The sequence below is a fragment of the Phyllobates terribilis genome, unplaced genomic scaffold (assembly GCF_046119375.1).
Source record: "Phyllobates terribilis strain yellow unplaced genomic scaffold, ASM4611937v1 Scaffold_63__1_contigs__length_7903474, whole genome shotgun sequence".
Classification (NCBI taxonomy): Eukaryota; Metazoa; Chordata; class Amphibia; order Anura; family Dendrobatidae; genus Phyllobates; species Phyllobates terribilis.
Genome location: NW_027362823.1, coordinates 2,868,463 through 2,881,353, shown reverse-complemented (window position 1 = coordinate 2,881,353; position 12,891 = coordinate 2,868,463).

The following is a 12,891-nucleotide window of genomic DNA, read 5'->3' as shown; positions in this document are numbered from 1 at the left end:
CTATTTTCAACAGATATATTTGTGTCTGAAAAATCAGGGAGACACTATTATTATTTTTATACAGCAAAAAATGCCAAAAACAGGATAATAGAGATGTTTTACTGTGGAACATCAAAACCACAGTAATAATTTACTGGTGTATACCAGACTTTTTTAAATATATATATTTGCGGCTGAACAGTGAGCGACACACTCAAACTGTTTTTTTTAGATACAAATGGCCCATAGAACTGCAAAACCACACTTCTATTTCTCTGGCCTACACCAGACTATTTTCAACAGATATATTTGTGTCTGAAAAATCAGAGGCACACTTTTTTTTTTTGGGGGGGGGGGACACCAAAAGGTTAATAAGATGGGTATTTGTACATTGTGAAGGAGGGAAAAAAAAAGAGGATTTAGATAAAAAAAAGGATTTTTCCTGGCCCCCGGGACCTGGAGCTAAGTCCAGCAATTTCAGCAACAGGAGCAGCACACAGGACTGTAATGCAGCGTTTGCTGGTATAACCACTGCGTCTCCTATACAGCCTGCCTGCCTGCCTGATATACCTGGGATGGATATTAGTCCTGAGAAGGACTGTTTGTTTGATCTGGCAGCCTTTACAGACCCTACACTAACTATTTTGCAGCATATATCTCTCCCTAAATCAGCAGCGCTGTCCCTACACTGTCTGATCCGGAGCGACTGTGTCCAAGATGGCGGCGCCCGGTTTTAAATACTCAAGGTGACGCTGTGCGGCCAGCCAATCACTGTAATGCCCACAAACAACATGGCTGCGGCATTACAGTGACTGGCTGGCAATCCCTGCATGTTCATTGGCTCTGTAAAGAGCGCCAAACATGTAGGGCGGAGACCCGAGCTCCCGCCCGAGTAACCCGGAAATGCTCGGAGCTCGCCGAACATCCCGAGTAGCGTGATGCTCGGGCGAGTACCGAGCAGTGTCGAGCATGTTCGCTCAACACTAATAATGTTGTATTGGAAGGTGCAGGAGAACTCAGCGATGTCACTCTGCGGGGTGATGTTGCTGAGGATCCCCTAGCAGGAGCAAATGTCAGTGCCAAGGGTAATGGGGAGAGGCACGAAGACCATGAAGCAGGTGGTGCTGTGCCAGTGACCAGTGTCACAACTAGAGATGAGCGTTGTTCTACTCGAACTGTTCGCCAATCTCAAATTCGAGCTGTTTTGGGCGGTGTTCGAGCCGGTCGGCGAACACGAACAATTTGAGAAAAATTCGGCTGTTCGAGGTTATGTTCGATAACTGTTCGTGCACCAAAATCATAACTGGATTTTTTCTCAGTAATGATGAAAATTAATGTTAATACGCAGTTTGAGTGTACAGCGGGGCGGGGGGAGGGGCAGGGGATGGATCTCTGCAGGAACAATGAAGATCTCCATTTTTTTTTCTCTTTCCCGCATTTGCAGTGGGGAGGTGCAATCTGTCAGCCTATCAGCAGCGCACACACGGAGCGAAGTGCTTTTTTTCACACAAGCAAGGGCATGTGTGATTGGCAGTGTATGTCACATGTCCTTGCCCTATAAGACCAAGCCATTTTCCCCGTCGCCACCATTTTCTCACTGCTGCAGCTGCGTGTTAGACGGCACCGCTGTTGCTGTGTGCGCTATACCTTGTTAATTTCAAGCCAATTTTCGCACAAATATACAGATAGCTTGGGAGTAGGGAATAGTTGTGATTGCAGTCCTTTTAAGGACTAGGTTACAGCATTTCCTACGACTTTTATCAAGCAGGTCTGTGCTCTTAAATAGATAGATTGTGGGAGTAAAGACTAATTGTAATTGGAGTCCTTTTCAGGACTAGGTTACATCAGTTCCTATCAGTTTTTGCCAGGCAGGTCTGTGCCAGTGCTGTGCAAGTTTTTTTCACAGCATTTGGCTGAATCTAGCAAAGCTAATCCTTTTTGGCCTATTGCAGAGTGTGTTAGTCAGTGGAGTAGCCTATCTGTGTTGCAAGATATACCACCTGTGTATAGAATACCAATTTTTTTACTGCACCTAGTGAAGTAAAATCTTTTGGGCATAGCATCATTCTATTAGTCCATCTATACTGACCTCCATCAGGTTGCAAATTAAAAATAATTTTTTTCTGCATCTAGCTCTGAAAAAATATTTGGGCTTCTAGCAGTGTGTGGGACTTGGTCTATTAGTCCATCTATACTGACCTCCATCAGGTTGAAAATTAAAAATAATTTTTTTCTTCATTTATCTCTGAAAAAATATTTGGGCTTCTAGCAGCGTGTGGGACTTGTTCTATTAGTCCATCTATACTGACCTCCATCAGGTTGCAAATTAAAAATAATTTTTTTCTGCATCTAGCTCTGAAAAAATATTTGGGCTTCTAGCAGTGTGTGGGACTTGGTCTATTAGTCCATCTATACTGACCTCCATCAGGTTGCAAATTAAAAATAATTTTTTTCTGCATCTAGCTCTGAAAAAATATTTGGGCTTCTAGCAGTGTGTGGGACTTGGTCTATTAGTCCATCTATACTGACCTCCATCAGGTTGCAAATTAAAAATAATTTTTTTCTTCATTTATCTCTGAAAAAATATTTGGGCTTCTAGCAGCGTGTGGGACTTGTTCTATTAGTCCATCTATACTGACCTCCATCAGGTTGCAAATTAAAAATAATTTTTTTCTGCATCTAGCTCTGAAAAACTATTTGGGCTTCTAGCAGTGTGTGGGACTTGGTCTATTAGTCCATCTATACTGACCTCCATCAGGTTGCAAATTAAAAATAATTTTTTTCTTCATTTAGCTCTGAAAAAATATTTGGGCTTCTAGCAGTGTGTGGGACTTGTTCTATTAGTCCTTCTATACTGACCTCCAGCAGGTTGCAAATTGAATATAATTTTTTTCTGCATCTAGCTCTGAAAAAATATTTGGGCTTCTAGCGGTGTGTGGGACTTGGTCTATTAGTCCATCTATACTGACCTCCATCAGGTTGCAAATTAAAAATAATTTTTTTCTGCATCTAGCTCTGAAAAAATATTTGGGCTTCTAGCAGTGTGTGGGACTTGGTCTATTAGTCCATCTATACTGACCTCCATCAGGTTGCAAATTGAATAAAAAAAATTTCTGCATCTAGCTCTGAAAAAATATTTGGGCTTCTAGCGGTGTGTGGGACTTGGTCTATTAGTCCATCTATACTGACCTCCATCAGGTTGCAAATTAAAAATAATTTTTTTCAGCATCTAACCCAGCCAATAGTTTTGGCCTAATACCACAGTTTGGCCACTCAGCTCTGCTCGGTTACCATCCATTGTTTTTTTGTGCAAACAACTCCAGAGTTGTGAATTAGTTAACCACCAAAATGAGTGGAAAAAGGCCTGCTGCTGGTGGAAAGGGGAATAGGCGTGTTGGGAAGGGGAAAAAAGGTTGTGTCCGTGGGGTAGGTGCAGAAGAAAGACCATCTTCCAGCCAAACTAAAATGTCTACTTCTTTTAGCGGACAATGTGATAAGATCCCTTTCTTACGGCCACGCCAATCGCTACAAATTCCAGATGAGGCACAAAAACAGCAGGTGCTTCAACGGATATCAAGTGCTCCTTTAAGTGGGCTCTCCTCCACATCAACTTCAACATCACAAATACTCCAGTCCTCAAAGGTGTCACCCAAATCGCACTTGCTTCCTCACAGCTCCCAAATCTCCAGCTGCCCGTCTGAGTATGAGGTAGAACAGATGGTTGAGTCTGCAGAGCTGTTTACTCATACTATAGCCTGGGAATCAGAGGTCGACTCCAGCGCTTCTGTGAATCCAGACGAGGAAATGATCTGCACTGATGCCCAGAATCTTTATGAGTCGGATCCAGGACCAGACGCAGAAGGTTCTGACCATAATGTAGACCCTCATTCCCAAACTGTAACTCCTGTTGGTGGAGACAATGAGGAAGACGATGATAAGACTCAAATACCTGATTGGAGCGACAACTTTAGTTTTTTGTCAGGGCAGGAACAGGTTGGCTCTGAGGACGACGGGTGTGATAACGCACAGGGTGATGATGATGAGGTCGGAGATCCCACTTACTGTCAACCCACAGTCAGCCAAGAGATGAGGTCAGCAGAGGAGGTGGAGGAAGATGCTAGTGACGACGAGGTCAGGTTGCGCCTTCCTGGACAGAGACGTAGTACTGGAAGCACGTCAACAACTGCATCCTCAAACACAACTCTGCCTCTCACCACAAGTCGTGGTGGCTCTTCAGGTCGCATGGGTGCTAAGCCTTGCATAGCCTGGGCATTTTTTCAGATCGATAAAGATGACCCAACTCGTGTTATCTGTAACATTTGTCAGCAAAAGCTAAGTAGAGGCCAAAAAATACATAGTTTGAGTACTTCATGCATGAACCGGCACATGGACATGAAGCATAAGTTGCAGTGGGAAGCTCAGTGTGCTACAATGCGGCCTAGCCGGCCGGGCCAACCACCGTCTGCCATATCTTGTGCATCCGCGGCCTCTTCATCCTCTGTGACTGGGGGGACAGCAGTCACACCTGTTTTGGGGCGCAGACCTGCCACCTCTTTACCCGCAACAGCCAGCGTGATTGGCAGGTCATCATTTTCTTTGGAGGTGGTAACACCAGCTGGTCTTGAGCGCTGTCCGACATCGATAGCACCACCTTTGGATCAAGGCAACCTAACATGTCCGCCTGCATCTTCCTCACAGACCGGCAGTTTGCCGGGGACACCCTTATCAACCCCGTCTAAGCACAATAGCCAGCCCTCGGTCCCTCAGATGTGGACAAGTAAAAGACCATTTCCTCCTAGCCATGAGAAAGCTAAGAGGTTGAATTTCACCATCTGCAAGCTCTTGGCTACAGAAATGCTGCCTTTCCGCCTGGTGGACACAGAGGATTTTCGAGACCTTATGTCCGTCGCAGTGCCCCAGTACCAGATGCCCAGTCGGCACTACTTCTCAAAGAAAGGTGTGCCTGCGCTCCACCAGCATGTCGCACACAACATCACCGCTTCTTTGAGAAACTCTGTGTGTGACAGGGTGCATTTCACCACAGACACTTGGACGAGTAGGCATGGACAGGGGCGTTACATGTCGCTGACTGGGCACTGGGTAACTATGGTGATAGCAGGACAAGGGGCTGCTGTCCAAGTCTTGCCGTCCCCACGAGTTGTGCGTCAATCCTCTTTATGTCAAAGTTCCTCCACTGCTTCTGCCTCCTCAACCTCCTCTCGGTCTTCCACCTGCACCCAAAGCCTGTCTGGTCATGCCACAAGCTTTCTAACTGCGCAGAAGGGATCCTGCACACCTCCTTACTATGCTGGCAGTAGGGCTCAACGTTTTTACATTGAAATGTCTGGGAAATGTGAGTCACACAGCTGAGGAGTTGTGGTCAGCTCTGGAGAACCAATTTCATGAATGGTTGTCTCCACTGGACCTGAAACCAGGGAAGGCCGTGTGCGACAATGCTGCAAACCTGGGTGCGGCCCTTCGCCGGGGCAATGTCACACACGTGCCTTGTATGGCTCACGTGTTGAACCTGGTTGTCCAGCAATTTTTAGCCCACTATCCCAGACTAGATGGCCTTCTGCAGAGGGCACGGTCGCTGTGTGCTCACTTCCGCCGTTCACATCCCGCAGCTCAGCGACTTACATCTCTACAGAAGTCGTTGGGCCTGCCACTTCACCGGCTAAAATGCGATGTGCCTACCCGGTGGAATTCAACTCTGCACATGTTGCAGCGACTGTGGCAGCACCGACAAGCCCTGGTGCAATACGTTCTGACGTATAGCCTGGGCCAACGAGATTCAGAGGTGGGGCAAATCACGCTGGAGGAGTGGTCTCAGATCAGGGACCTATGCACCCTTCTGCACAGTTTTGAAATGGCGACGAAGATGTTTAGTGCTGACGATGCCATTATCAGCATGACTATTCCGGTGATTTACATGCTGGAGCACATGTTAAACAGAATTCGGAGTCAGGTGGTGGCACAAGAGGAGGTGGAGGAAGTAGAGGAGGAGGAGTTGTATGCGGAAGGGCTAACATCTGCAAGGTCCAGACGGTCGGCAGCACCAAGGCGGCAGGCATGTGAGGGTGGGGGAGATGATTTTACCAGGGCGCATGGTAGCAGCCAAACTAGTGAGGAAGGTGCAGGAGCCCAGGAAGAAGTGGAGGACGAACTGATGGAAGACTCATCAGATGAGGGAGACCTTGATCACATTTCTGTTGTGCGAGGTTGGGGGGAGAGGACAGAGGAAGGAAGCATGATTGTTACCTCGCCACCAACACAACAGGGACTTGGTGCTCCTGGATGCGCAACACACATGAGTGCCTTCTTGCTGCACTACCTGCAACATGACCCTCGAATTGTGAGAATTAGAAATAATCCTGACTACTGGGTTGCCACACTGTTAGATCCCCGGTACAAAAGTAAATTTGCAGAAATTATTCCTGCCATAGAAAGGGATGCACGCATGCAGGAGTATCAGCAGAGACTGTTGCAGAATCTTACATGTGCTTTTCCACAAAATACCAGTGGTGCACGTAGTGAATCTCACAGTTCCAACTTGCCAACCGTGGGACCGTCAAGTGTTCAGCACTCAAACCGTAACAGAACCACAGTATCTGCTGGTAACATCAATTTTGCGGAATCATTTCACCACTTTTTTAGCCCATCCTTTGCAAGGCCACAGGAGACAAGAAGTCTGACACATAGTCAACGCCTAGAGACGATGGTACAGGAGTATCTCCAAGTAAACACTGAAGCCACGACTGTGTCACTGGACCCTTGCTCTTTTTGGGCTTCCAATCTGGATAAATGGCCGGAGCTAGCCACTTACGCCTTGGAGATCTTGTCATGCCCCGCAGCCAGCGTTCTGTCTGAACGTGTGTTCAGCGCTGCTGGTGGTGTGCTGACAGATAAGCGCACGCGGCTCTCCACTGATAATGTAGACAGACTCACGTTCATAAAGATGAACAAATCATGGATCCGAAACGACTTTTCTACCCCTGTGTCATCCTGGGGAGAGTAAAAGCTTGATGATTGGTTAAAATCACCCTACCAACCGTTTTAAGCTTTCAAATTACTAATCATGTTTATCTGTATCTTGACTGGAAAATAATTTGGGCTTTGTAGCAGTGTGCAGCACTGATCCTATTAGGCCATCTATAATAAGCTTCACCAGATTTAAAATTAAAAATAATTTTTAGCTGCATCTAGCCCGGAAAATAATTTTGGGGCTCCGAGATGCGCAAGACACATAAGTGCCTTCTTGCTGCACTACCTGCAGCATGACCCTCATATTGTCAGAATTCGAAGTAATCATGACTACTGGGTTGCCACACTCTTAGATCCCCCAAACTTTTCGATCAACCTTTTCATTTTAATAAAGACCAAAAAAATGGTCATTTTTGAAATTATAAGCATTAGCAGGTTGTTAGAAACTGAAATCAAACAGTTTTCAACTCAAAACTTTATTCTAGGTGATGTTACATTTTCACATAGGACCCCTTGTTCGAAAGGAGCTTCTGAACTCTCTCGTCCATTGAATTTGTCAGGTTTTGGATGGTTTCTGCTTCAATTGTTTTGCATGAGGACAGAATACCCTCCCAGAGCTGTTGCTTAGATGTGAACTGCCTCCCGCCATCATAGACACTCCTTTTAATGATGCTCCAAAGGTTCTGAATGGGGTAGAGGTCAGGGGAGCATGGGGGTCACACCATAAGTTTGTCCCCTTTTATGCCCATATCAGCCAGAGATGCAGATGTTTTATGTGCAGCATGAGATGGTGCATTATCATGCAGAAAAATGATCTTGCTGTGAAATACACGGTTCTTCTTCTTGAACCATGGCAGGAAGTGCTGTTTGAGAAAATCCACATACATTATGGAGTTCATCTTTAGCGCCTTCAGGGATCCTAAAGGGGCCGACAATCTCTCTCCCCATGATTCCAGCCCAAAACATTACTCCACCTCCTCCTTGTTGGCGCTGTAGCCGTGTTTGCGTGGGGTGTCCATCAACCAGCCATCCTCCACTCCATTCATCTGGACCATCGAGCGCTGCACGGCACTCATCCGTGAACAAAACAGTTTTGAAATCAGTCTTCATGTAATGTTTGGCCCACTGGAGCCGTTTCTGCTTGTGTGAAGTGGATAGAGGAGGTCGACAGGATGGCGTATGCACAGCTGCAAACCTCTGAAGGACCCTGCATCTTGTTGTTCGGGGGACGTTGGAGGCACAAGCAGCTTCAAAAACTTGTCTGCTGCTATGACAAGGCTTTTTTGCCGCTGCTCTTTCAACCTGACGTAATTGCCTGTAGGAAAGAGTCCTCAATTTGCCCTTATCAGCACGCACACGTGTGTACTGTGAATCAGCTACATACTTCTTGATTGCCAAGACACTTCATCCTGATCATCGCACAATGTTGATTGTAGTCATGCCTTGACCTAAACACTCCACAATTTGTTGCTTCTCAGCAGCCGACACATCCTTTTTCTTTCCCATTTTGGCAGAAAATGTAGGCTGCTTAATAATGTGAGAGAGCCTTCTTAAGTAGTCTTGCCTTTCATTGGACACACCTGCCAAACTAATTAGCACAGGTGTCTGCAATTGCTTACAGTGATATAAAGAGCCCTGACACACATCACCATCAATGAGTTTAACTGACAAACAAACAAATTCTTCCCTTATCGCTCCTAAACACTTTTTGCATAATAATTTGGAACGCGGTGTACATGTGCTTTTCCACAAAACACCAGTGGTTCACGTAGTGAATCTTACAGTTCTAACTTGCCAACCGTGGTCTGTATGGAATTGTTCAATAAAGGGCCCAAAATTAAGATAACATAGATGGGAGAGGTCTCTATGAATAGGAATTCCTAAGTATTTGATACCCTGTGAGGGCCAGGCAAAGGGAAAGTTGGACTGGATGGAATCCTATATGGATTTAGGGAGGGAGACATCGAGGGCCTCAGACTTCGCTGCATTGATTTTAAAATTTTACCATGTAACAAAGTGATCTATTTCAGCCATAACAGCAGGGATGGATATATGTGATTGAGTGATATATACTAGGACATCATCAGCAAATAGAGAGCACTTGTACTCGGTGCCTCCCACCTCAATCCACCTAATATTGGGGTTATGGCGAATTGATGAGAGCAGGTGCTCCGTCACTAGGATGTATAAGAGAGGGGACAGAGGACATCCCTGCCTTGTCCCATTGGTGATTGTGAAAGGTGATGAAAATGTTCTGACGCACCCCCTGGGCCTTGGGACACCCGGAGCCGGACCCTTTTTGGTGGATGCTGGTGGTTGTAGTCTTCGTGGCGGCGATCCGGTTCCGTGGCTCAGGGCGGTCAAACCAGTGGCGGAACTATTTATGTGGTTTTGATGTTTAAATGTCCGACTACGCCACCCGTGGATTGCGGTCAGAGTGAACCGCCGCTACAGGGCAGACCGCTAAGGCTGGTGTTGTGGGTGCAGCAGAGCGTAGCATAACTCCCCACGGTAGGAGTATAGCCTCAGGGCAGTGTATGCGGAGGATGGGGGTGATGGTGCAGGGCAGCAGCAGTAATGACACGGAGTCAGTGATGCAGTTCAGGGCCTTTACTCACAGTTCTTATTATCCAGACCACGTCTGCAGGTAACGGCTGCCCACGTCGTACTGTGCTCACCAGGTGAGGGGCTCAGACAACTCCCAGATAACTTTGGAGCGCTTCACAGGACCCCCTTTGTGTGTCCTTTGTCTGGCCTTTCTTACCAACACTTCTGTCCGGCTGCCTCGGGCCTCCTCTTGGTAAACTTGGCGCCAGTTTCCCTGACCCTATGTGGTGCCTTCCTAGCGGGTGGAGCAAGGGGCTGCGCCACATAAAATGTCAGAGCCTCCGGTTTCTAGCTGAGGGTCTTTCCTGCCTCCACTAGTTCGGGGACCGGTCTCCCCCTTTGGCCTGACCCCTCCACGCAGGTGGATTCGGGCGTGCGGTGGCGACTCGCCCGTCCGCACCCCTGGGATCCCTTCATTCCTCGTTCCTGGAGCCTTCTCCGCTCCTCTTCCTTCCTTCTCCCTCTTGCAGGCCTGGGCCTCTGTTACTAGGCCCGCCTCCGGAGCAGAGCTCATGCAGAGCCCCTGCTCCCTGCCACTTCTGCTCAGACTTCTCTGCACTGAACTAAGATGGTGCCCACCTTTTATACTCCCTTCTCAATGCACCCAGGAACTGCTTCCTCCCTGCTCCTGCACTGCAGGGTTCCCCTTCCTTAGTGTTCCCTCCCCCCACTCCAGCCAGGGACAGGGACTGTCGTGCCCATCTCAGGGGCATATTGGTCGCCCTGCCCCACGGCAATGTGGTGTAATGCATGCAGGTGTCGGGTCCTGATCCACACTCCATCCTTATCTGAGAGTGAGATATCACACCTCTGGGTGAGGTGCAATACGTCTGTAGCAACCGAGCCCTCGGTGCTACAGTTCCATTTATCTTCAGCCTAGGTGACGTATTGTGATACAGGGCCGTGATTTTGGCTATAAAAGGGTCCCCTAGACCCCTACCCCAAGCTTTTTAAGAGAATCATATATGGCGTGCCAGGAGACTCTATGGAATGCTTTCTCAGCATCCAACGAGAGTATCTACTTACAAATTTTTAACTGCATCTAGCCCAGGAAATACTTTGTGCCTAGTAGCAGTGTCTGCTAGTCAGCGGATTATCCCGGCTGTTAAGCAAGCTACACCACCTGTAGTTTGGACACTTAATTTTTTCAAAGGAAATGCTTTGGGACCACGGGATACTCAGTGAAGAGCATCAGGAGGCACCCCAAGGCATAGGGGCTGGGACTGGCACTAGGATGCCTTGCGGTGGACAGCCGAGCTCGATCCTTATAAAAGCTTTTTAACTGCAGCAGCTTTAGTGGACGCTACTGGAGCTGGAATTACGCGGCTGCTGGCATGAGACTTGCCCTCCAATAGATCCTTGTAAATGGATTTAAAGTGTATTCATTCAAATTAGAGGGACAATTTAAATTAAAAAGCTTAGAGCTGCCTCCACCACAGGGGGGCTCTCTCGACCCACCAGCGGACAGGCACCAGTATTGGGAGAGGGGGGCTGGCCGTCAGGGTTCACCGCGGCTCTGGCACAAACCCGGCGACACGGAGGTGGCACGGGCAGGAGCGGACTGGCCGTCTCGGCTTCTCACTTTTTGGATTTTAGAAGGGCATGACATGCCTATATCTGTGTCTCCCCCTCCTTTTACTCCTCCACCTCTTTTCTTTTCGCATGACTATATGTACTTGTCACTTTTCCATGTGTTAGTTGTGTCTTCTGAGCAGTTTGTCAGCTTTTGGACACCTTTGAAGGTGTTTTCTATGTGTTTCTATGTGTTTTTGTTTGCCTGCCATTGGTTTTAACGGTGTTCGAAGGTGTTCGACGAACAGTTCGACGAACAGTTCGGCGAACACACGGGTGTTCGACGAACCGAACCGAACTCGAACACTACGGGGGTGGCTCAACACTAGTCACAACAGAAGGTGACCTGGCTGATAGTCGCTGCCCCATACGTAGCACTGTGCCTGAGGTAATGGAGGATGATGGAGAAGTAGTTCTCATGGCCTCGCAGGCTAATGAGATGGTGTTATTCCCCGGGGAGACGGCCTATATAGCCGCTGTTACCTGCAGTCAGAGTGCCCAGAATGCAAGTAACGCCCTGCCTTCTGGACCCTTCTCGAGCAGAGGAATAACAGGATCATGTATGGACCCAGGGCCGGTCCCAGAGGGTCCCAGTGAGGATGTGGCCTTAACCTCATTTCTGGTTTCCTCCAGCCAGGAGTTTCAGGCAGCTCTGCACTCAGATGCTAGCCTGGAGACGTTAAGGAGCATCGCTGAGGAACCCACCTCCGAGTCGGATAAGGAGAGGGTATTCTGGGACCAAGGGAGGTTGTACCGGTAGACAGTTCCCTGTACACCCCAACAGGAGTGGCTGAGGGAAAGACACCTGGTCGTCCCCTACCAATTCAGGGATGAGTTGTTGCGGATCGCCCATGAAATTCTACTCGCTGGACACTTGGGGGTCAGCAAAACCAAGGCCCGGCTGTCTCATCACTTTTATTGGCCCAAAATGAGGACAGATGTGGTGAACTACTGTCGCTCCTGTACCACATGTCAAAGAGTGGGAAAGTCAGGGCCGGCCCCCAAAGCCCCCCTGATCTCCTTGCCAGTGATAGAGGAGCCTTTCCAGAGGATTGCTGTGGACATTGTGGGACCACTGGCCATACCCAGCAGCTCTGGAAAATGTTTCATCCTTACCGTGGTAGACTATGCTACCCGGTATCCGGAGGCAGTAGCCCTGTCCTCAATTAGGGTGGATAAGGTGGCGGATGCCCTCTTGGCCATCTTTTCGCGAGTAGGATTTCCCAGGGAGATGCTTACCAACCAGGGGACCCAGTTCATGTCACACTTAATGGAGGCCCTATGTAAGAAAATGCAGGAGCAGCATTTGGTATCGAGCGCGTATCACCCACAGACCAATGGTTTGTGTGAGCGATTCAACGGTACCCTCAAACAGATGTTAAAAATGCTGGTTGAAACCCAGGGTCGCGACTGGGAGTGTTACCTCCCACACCTGCTATTTGCTTACAGAGAGGTTCCACAGGCCCTTCTTTAATGCAGTTTCTAAAATCAGAAAGAATTGAATTCAATGTTTTTTGTTCATTTTGCTTGTTTGTCGGATTTTGGGATGGACTCTTTGGCTTTGCTTTTCTTCTCCTCATTGGATTTTTCATGTTCAAAGTTGCAGAAGCCAGATTACAAGCTCATTTTGGTTCAACTTCAGCAACTGTGCATTGCATTGCCATGTAATGTGATGCAATGCTATCTTTCTAGCTCTCCCTTTTTACTTCCTTTTGGATAAACAGACATATTAGGCAAGCATTTTGGAGC